The 7,300-nt window shown below is 42.2% G+C and overlaps 1 protein-coding gene across 4 annotated transcripts in view; it reads left to right on the top strand.

Annotated features, from left to right (window-relative positions):
- Nucleotides 1-7,300, top strand: part of USP54 (ubiquitin specific peptidase 54) — a 103,390-nt gene continuing 96,090 nt past the window's right edge. For 2 of the 4 annotated variants that reach the window (XM_079975084.1, XM_079975083.1), the window contains exon 1: nucleotides 1-146. The gene's annotated coding sequence lies outside the window, so the exon portion shown is untranslated. The remainder of the gene's footprint in view (nucleotides 147-7,300) is intronic. The other 2 variants (XM_079975080.1, XM_079975081.1) reach the window with 2 other exon arrangements.

Genomic DNA, 7,300 nt, shown 5'->3' with positions numbered 1-7,300 from the left:
GGCTCCCCGTAGCTATAGCAGTAGTGACACAGCGGCCCGAAGGGCGAGGGGGGCGGGGAAGGAGGCGAAGCCGCCGAGGAGGCGAGGCGAGGCGATGCTCTTCGCGAGAGACGCTCCTGAGGGGGAACGGGCAGGGTTGGCCGGCGGTGAGTAGGCATAAGTTGGTAGACCCCGTGGGGCGAGAGGGCCTTGCTTCAAGCTGGGCCGGGTCTTTAGCCCGCCTCGAAGCCGGGGAGCCCAGAGACCTCGGGTGGGGTGGGGGGAAGAGGAAGGCGGCGCGCGACCCCGGCTTTGATGAGGGGTTTTTTTTTTGGGGGGGGGCGGGATAAGCACCCCCTCCAATTCCCTCGAAATATGGGGAAGGTAAATCCCCCTCCATTTTCACTCACATTTTTTTGGGGGGGGGGGCATTGTTCCCACCCCCGTCGTTTCAGGGCCCCCCCCCCAATATCGTGTAAATGCTGAACTAGACTCTTAATCCCATTTCCCCCCCCCCCCAATCCTGGTGTGGGCACCTTTTTGTTGTTGTTGCTTTGTGAGGCTACAGGTGTTAAATGGGCACAGCATAGCTGGAGAATGCAGTTGTCACACACAGACATATACCCACACCCCGAAACTGCAACAAAACACATCCTGTTGAATAATCTTCAGGACTCGGGTTCATCAAGTGCAGAAAAGTGTTATCCTCATTTTGTCAGGCATGTTCATATGGGTTCGGGCAAAACATTGGCTCTGTTTGGTATGGGCTATTTCGTTATCCTTGTTGGTATAAATTTGGGCTTTAGCAGGCCAGCTACTGCTACTTAACATTTTAAGGCCTCCTGCAGCCTGGACCTAACTTTTTAAAATACCTCCCACAATTGTGTATGTATGTGCGTGTGTGTTATCTGGCAAGAAAAGATTATCTTGGTGGCAGCTGAAAGCCTACTGTGGTCCACAATGCTTATGCGACAATAAACCTGTTTTTAAGGTTCCACAGATCTCTTTTGCTCCATTCTAAAGGATCATGCTTCTTTCATTGTTCCCTGCTTCACGTTATGCATTACTAGAAATGCCTGGTAACCTTTAGGAATCTTATAATTTGAAAACTGTGGATTAAGGCTGAAATTACAATATATAGACAGTATTGAGCTATTCACTTTCCTCATCTTCCTAATAACAAGGCAGGGGTATTTTGAAATAAAGGCTGTTCATCATACTGTATGGCATTGGCTTCCAAGCTATTATGCAGATTGTTGAGTTATTTACAAGTTTATCAGGGTTTTCTTAATGGGAAAATGAGTAATGGCAACCAGGGTTCCTTACGTTTCTGCAAAGCAGGCTCTAGTCTTTTCCTGCAAGTAGATCCACTGCCAGTGGGCTGCAGAAGGTGGGAGGGTTTTGCTCTTCCATACAATGAAATCTCATCTCCCTCATGATTTGTAGCTGCAAGAGAGTATCATGTACAGTATTCTCCATTCAGAAAGAGCAGTGATGAACACCGTGTGTGTGTGTGTGTGCGCGCGCACACACTCTGAAATGTATTGTGCAACTCCAGGATCTTTTGGATGAGTTTGATCTCAGGTCTGATTTAAGTTCTAAAATTTCATTCCCCTGACAGGGGGACCTAGTTTATTTCCCCAGACCTCTCAGTGGGTTTTCATACGATCAACTGTGGTATCTTTTTGATTCATTGTCTGGGTTAGGGACACTGTTTTACAGCAGTTCTGGTCTCACTTAAAAACTGTAGTTTAAATACATTATTGTCTTACAATATGCTATATAAACAGCTCAAAGAAAGCCACCCTAGCATATAAAATAGCTGCATTTCTTGTTACTGTGTAGTCACATCTACATACACGTGCAAAGAAACACAATGCCTCTAGTATCCCTTTTCAAGATTAAACTTGCAGAAATTCTCTCACTGTAGTCCTAGGCACACTTATCTGGAAACAAGTCCAACTGAACATAGTGACATAGTGGAGCTGACTACTGCATTTTATTAGTACAGTGGTACCTCGGGTTACATACGCTTCAGGTTACATACGCTTCAGGTTACAGACTCTGCTAACCCAGAAATATTACCTCGGGTTAAGAACTTTGCTTCAGGATGAGAGCAGAAATCGTACCGTGGTGTCGCAGCGGCAGCAGGAGGCCGCATTAGCTAAAGTGGTGCTTCAGGTTAAGACCAGACCTCCAGAACGAATTAAGTTCTTAACCCAAGGTACCACTGTACTGGTTTTGTGGTTCTTGAAGGGACCCTGGAGAAACATTTTTTTGAAGGGTTGTGGGAAATCAGGTACTGTATTTATCAGTGTGTAATTCATTTCAAATCCATCTTAAACTATAGCTGGTATTTCAAGTTGAGCATTTTCTGAAGGCATTGACAAATTACAGTATCTTGAATTCAGAATTTAAAAATTAAAGAAGTCTACCTGCATTTATTATTACAGTACCAACTATCTTCCTCTGTCCTCATCTAACATGATGTTTAGCACACCCATTCAAACTGACTACAGTATAGGCATGAATGGAATATCGTATTCAATAATATCCTTGACACATAGGAAAAAAATTCCATTAGTTTTGGCTGACCTCATAGTCTCACTAGATATGCACCAATTAAATCACTATATCTTCTCTGTAATGTAAGTAGTATATAATATCACATCTAAAATACTGTGAATATTTATGCAGTGCAATTTGATGTGGTTCATTACCTGCCCATGAAGAGCGGGGGGCAGCTGGGTACACTTGTCTTGGGCCATGGTGGGCTAAGCTGGCCAGGGGCCCTCACCAAGGGCCTATTGGACTTATGCTGTCATGCCAAGAACACACTGGGCCTCCCAGCTGACTGGGGACTCTTGCTTCAGTCAAGCTCTCCACTGGCCTGGTTCATAATGCCTGTCCATGGACTGAAGCATAGTTTGAATGTTTAGAGCTCTTAGCCATTGTAATTTAGGAGTAGATTCTATTTTGCCAGTTTCCGTCAAACATTATACACCTTGTATAAAAAGTCTTTTTGGTCAGGAGAGGTCCCCATGAAAACTTCAGAAAGTTAGATTCCTTCTATGTATAAAAACAACAGCCATCTTCCATTGAATGCAGCTTCAAATTTCATGAATTTAAACAGGGGAAATGGTACATTAGACAACTTTTGTATTGTTTAGCCAAAGAGAAAATTTTCCCCTGAGCTGTATTTTATTCTTAGTTAATGTACTGATTGCTTTTATACAATAAAAAACATGCAGAGGGTGAGCACTTTAGTCTCATCTGTTCCAACTATCTACAGAAACCTATCCTCTTTTTAAAAAAATTCTTGCTAGGATAGCAGCACAATCATTTCTTTTAATATTCAATAAGGACAGGACTTCTGCTGGGCTTGAGAGAGGTTTGGCAAAGAGTCCTCTGCTCCCTGGAAAATGAAGATGATGGTGGCTGCTGCAGGAGTTTTGCCAAGTGCTTCACTTCTCTTAGTGCTGGGCTGAGCACCATCATCCACTGCTGCTGTGAGCCACCACTGTCCAGTGCTGCCTGCCTCACTGCCTGTCTTCCATAGGGTTGCCAGGATTGTGATGGGGCAGACTGTGATGATGGGAAGAGAAACTTCACAGCAACTTCTACCTTGGTTTCCCCAGAATGCCTGTGGGCACATGTGGGAGAGTATCTTTGTAACAGAGTTAAAAGGAAAGAGAAATCTGGGGCACACATAAAATGGCATGTAAGAGACAAGTGACAAATAAGATCAAGATACAGAATTTAGAAGGAAGTTAAATGACTCGCGTGTGAAGAGTTTTGATTTACCAGTGTCAAAACATTTTCATAAAGCTGCTGAATAAACTGTTAGACAGTAAAATGTCATTCTTCAGTACAGTACAGTCCTAGTGTGAAAGGAGCTCTGATGTAGGTGGATTCAGCTCTGCCTGAGATTATGTCTGCTCCCTCCCACAGGTTCAACAAAGGAAGAGGTGTTGTGGCACCCTGTTGCATTACAAGTTATGTTGCTTTCACACCAGCTTTTTTTCCTGGAATGTTTCCTAATACCAGCTGGAGTTGCTGAATCAGGTTCCTCTTTTGAGTTTGGCTGCAGGAAAGTGAGTTGCTTTTCCTCAGCAATGTTTCCCAAGACAATGTTTTTTGAGGAAGGACACCAGAACAGCTCCAACTCCTGCTGTATCACAAAGTGGGCTCCACTCTTCTTGCAAGTCAGACCACTGCCATGGGGCTGGAGAAGGTGGGAGGGTTTTGCTCTTCCTTACAATGAAGCCTCCTCCTTCGTGACAGATTCCCCATCAGCTTGCTGTGAGATGGAGCATGTTAGAACCCTTTCTTATCAGCCTGTTTACTAGTTAATTCCTGTGCTGCTGTTTGCAGGTGTGAAATCCATGCATGCATGCAACCAACAGGACAAGAAGTCATAAGGATAAGCGGGGGCAATCTTGAGAAAGATTGTTGCTTCCCCATCCTTCTTGGAAGTTAACCAGTGGGCACACACAAGTAGGAATGGTGTTCTAATGATAGCACTGCCAGATCATCCAACCCTGTACAGTTTTACTGGTATACAGGAAAAATCATGTGGGTGAATTATTAATTACTGTTCTCCACTGAACAACCAACTGCTGTCTTGGAACCTAACTTTGCCATTTACTACGTGTAAGCATGCACCTGACATAAAAAGCTACATCAGTTTGTATTGGCACAAAATTGGTCTAATTCGTGTAATCAGAGGTTATACACCAGGGATGTAAAGAGCTTTTTAAATGGACAAGAGTTGTTGTTTTTCTTTCAGTCTTCATGGGTACTAGGGACTCAAATCCGTTAACACAGTGGGACTTTTTTCTGAACAAATATACATAGGATTGTGCTGCATGACTGACAGTGGATCACAAATAACTAGGTATGGTTGAGCAGGCAGGCTTATTCTTTTTTGAAAGCCTGTTGTATCCGTTTAAAAGGAGGAAAATCAACATGTTCTTACATACTTGAAATCCAGGATGTGATTAATGAGGGAATAAGAAGACTGCTTGTTAGGGGGGGAAACTGTTGCTTCTGTGTTGTTAACAGCAGCTAAGGATGCTTTCTGCTGGAATATAATTTTGAATAGCTACATTAAAGCTTGTTTCTTTGTTATTTCAGTGCAGCAGGATTAATTACTAAAACTGAAGTCTGAATACTATTTTGGAAGACTTTAAGTTTGCAACTAAAAATGTTATTCAGGAGATTCAGTGATGATAGCTCTGTAGTACTGTATTCTTGCTGGGCTGATAACGAGTTCTGTAACAGGGTTACATATTCTGCCTGCCCAAGACAGTCTGTTTTGCTAGTAGATAATGTATTCTTCACTGTAGCAGAATTACATGAACATAAAATCTGGATGCTGGTTTTAATTGGCCTAATCATATGGAGTATGTTGTTGTATTAGGGTAGAACATGTGTCTGATGCCCACCTATGCAGCCCTAGTTTTGGGAAGTTTTGAAAATGTCATCAATATTCAAACTATTCAGTAACAGGAAAAATTCTCTTAAGTACTGTAATATCATACTGATAAATGAATACTCTTGGATCACTTATGTAACTGTAATAGAAACTAAACATTATTTCCCCTTTACAGCATAATTCCCTGCAAACGCACAAAAGGGAGGGCACTTTCTCTTTTAGAATACAGCTACATGGTTCCATTGTTAAAGGTTTTAGTCTCCTGTTCTGAAGAATGATTATGGCTGCTGTTCTGTAACCAAGGATTAGAGTCCTAAAAATAAACCAAAACAAAGCTCTTAAAATTTTGCAGGTACTACACTCCTTTTGTTGGATCAGTAAATCAGTGAAAAGAGAATTGCTATGGGCATCATGGGCATAATAAAGTGATTGCTTTCAGTATTGTTAGTACAGAAAATGTATGCATAATTTAATTTTCAGATTTTAATTTTTTTACTTTATGTATCCTCAAAAGATCAGATAGGCAGGGCTTTTTTTTAGCAGGAGCTCAGGGAAACTCAGTTCCGGCACTTCTCAGGTGGATGCCGTTGCCGTTCTAAGAGAACGAGGGAGACATTCATGGTGAGTTCCGGCACCACTTTTTATAGAAAAATAGCACTGGAGATAGGTCATAACAGTTTGTCTCCAGAATCTTCTGATTATCCCTTAAATGCTCATGCAAATAAGATTTCTCGCCTTGTTTCTGAAACACTATAATATGGCCCCAGCATAAACCCTTGTAGCAAAGTCAAAACTGAATTAGGCAAACATACACTGTAGCCAATTGTAGGATCAGAGTGGGAAGGGACCTCAGGAGTCATGTGGTCTATCTCCTACCCTGACTATGTAGTAAATGTGCTCCTGCAGCATCTTTGAAAGGTGGCCATCCAGCCTTTGCTTAAAAATGTCTAACAAAGGAAAGTCCACCATATTCCAATACACTACAGCATATTTCCTTGCTGATCAAACAACAAGGGTGCCAACTTGAGTAAAATGTTCAAGGAGGGGCAGGTAAGCCCCACCCTCATAATCGATCACATGATGTCGTGCATGCACACCGTTTGAAGGGCAATGACCATCAACTTGGGGGCCCCCCTCAAATATTTCAGGGGGGCGAAGGGATCTTGGCCCCTAGGAGTTGGCTCCTATGTCAAACGGCTTGTACAATATGGAAGTTCTTCTTAATGTTTAGTCTAAATAACTTTCTTTCTTGTATCGGGAGCCATTTCGGTTATTCATCAGGAAAGCTTGAGCAGATGAAAGGGATAAATTGAACAAATTGATTTGCTTTTAAACCGATAGATAGATAGATAGATAGATAGATAGTACAGTTAGTTTAAGCAAGGAGTATGCCACTTATTGGGGCCTGAATTATTTAGTTTAGATGGAAAACAGTTTGACAGAAACAGTAATTCAATAAGCCGATTCATGAAGCAGGTGTAGTAACCCTCCCTTCATTACTTCCATCAAAGTTCAAGTCAGGCAAAGGTCAGACCAGTTAATACAGTTGAAACCGAGAATTCTAATGCTCACTCAGAAACATGATCAGCACACTCAAATGAGAGTGAAAAGTGTAGAGTTGTTCAGGTACATACTTCAGGTTCTCCGTTTAGCTGTTGGTATAATTTTATCCATTAGGCTCTTCGGACTGTCAAGCAATGCTTCATAGAAAGCCAGGAATCTGAGTCAATATTGTTTTGCTGTTCTTCCTTTTGTGATGTCCTAAGTGCATGTGCTGATAACCATGCTTGGTGTGATTGCTGAGATGCTACCACAGCTAAGATTGAGGTTTTTATCTAGGAAAACTAGGAAACTCCTCCCTCTGTCAGTACCTTGTTAAGGAGC

The sequence above is a fragment of the Podarcis cretensis genome, assembly GCF_951804945.1.
Source record: "Podarcis cretensis genome assembly, chromosome: 5".
NCBI classification, from domain to species: domain Eukaryota; kingdom Metazoa; phylum Chordata; class Lepidosauria; order Squamata; family Lacertidae; genus Podarcis; species Podarcis cretensis.
The sequence above is the reverse complement of the archived record's forward strand: the minus strand, read 5'-3'. Positions and strand labels throughout refer to the sequence as shown.